This window comes from Otolemur garnettii, unplaced genomic scaffold (genome assembly GCF_000181295.1).
Source record: "Otolemur garnettii isolate 467f Iridium unplaced genomic scaffold, OtoGar3 scaffold00179, whole genome shotgun sequence".
Classification (NCBI taxonomy): domain Eukaryota; kingdom Metazoa; phylum Chordata; class Mammalia; order Primates; family Galagidae; genus Otolemur; species Otolemur garnettii.
In genome coordinates, this window is record NW_003852574.1 from 2,137,861 (window position 1) to 2,139,402 (window position 1,542).

The following is a 1,542-nucleotide window of genomic DNA, read 5'->3' on the forward strand; positions in this document are numbered from 1 at the left end:
AAAAAATGTATTATATTTGTAAATTGTACTTATGTTGAAATTAAAAAAATATGACAATACTATTTTTGCATTCTATGAAAATTTTTGTTGCTCCATATAGACCAAATTTTTAATTAAGAACCCCCATCCCCACCCCCATCAATGGTATCCCGCTTTACCAATGTTAAAATCTGGTCACCTTAGGTAGAATGCTATGGAGTCATAGCTCACAGCAACCTCCAACTCCTTGGCTTAGGCAATTCTCCTGCCTCAGTCTCCTGAGCTGGGACCACAGGTGCCCAACACAAGGCCCAGCCATTTTTTGTTGCTGTTTGCCAGGGCTGGGTTTGAGCCTGCCATCCTTGCTATATGGGGCCAGCACCATATTCACTGAGCCACAGGCACTGCCAACGCCCAGCTATTTTTAGAGACGCGGTCTTGCTCTGGCTCAGGCTGGTCTTGAACTCATGAGCTCAGGTAATCCACCTGCCTCAGCCTCCCAGAGTGTTAGGATTACAGGCATGAGCCACTACGCCCAGCCTCTATTTCCATTTTGTGAACTTGCACATTCTAGAGTGAAATTAATTCAATAATAATTTTTTTTTTTGAGACAGAGTCTCAATTCGTTCCCCTTGTGTAGAATGCCATGGCCTCATAGCTCACAGCAACCTCAAACTCTTGGGTTCAGGCCATCCTCTTGCCTCAGTTAAAAAAATTTTTTTTAATTGTTAGTAGAGACGGGGGGTCTCACTCTTGCTTGGGCTGGTCTTGAACTCTCGAGTTCAAGCAATTCACCTGGCCTCCCAGAGTGCTAGAATTACAGGCATGAGCCACTGCACCTGGCCTCCATAATTATTTTTATATCTGACTTATTTCACTTAGCTGTCAAAAGTTCTTAACCTATATGCTGATTCATTATTAGATTCCCCACAACTGGGAGCTTGGTGCTTCTGTCCTCACTTTACAGATAAAGAACCTGAGCCTGAGAGGCTAGGTAATTTACCTAAGAGCACTCAGCTGGTAAGGAGGGTGCTAGCAGCCAGTCCTTATACTCTTATACTGCTGCTGCACTTCCCCTCCCTAAAAATCTTCGGCTCAAGTCAGCCCCGTAACCAAGAACATCAACTCCTTTCCATGAAGCCCCATACTCCTCTAGATTTTCTGAAGAGGAGCTGGGCATCCTCAGCTTGAAGCATTTATTCACTTCCTGTGCCAGCTATGCTGGGCTCTGGGGAAACAGATGAACTCCCATTCAATAGAGGGTATGGGAACTTAGGGGATTTCATCCAGGCTAAGGGTTAACAAGGGAAGTACTCTGGGAGAAAAGTGTTGCTTAAGCCAAGATTCAAAGACTAGTAATCTGGCTGGTAGCATTTGGAGATGGGGAGAAAAGGAAGACAGTGGCCACTGGTTATTTGTTGTGCTTGCTGTGAGTTCTCTGTATGGATAGATATTGGTTTACCCATTAACTTTCCTGCTTATGACCTTTTGCTGTCCCCAGGTTAGAGATTGTGGAAAAAGATGCCGTGATCTCATTCTTTTTTTTTGAGACAGAACCTCAAG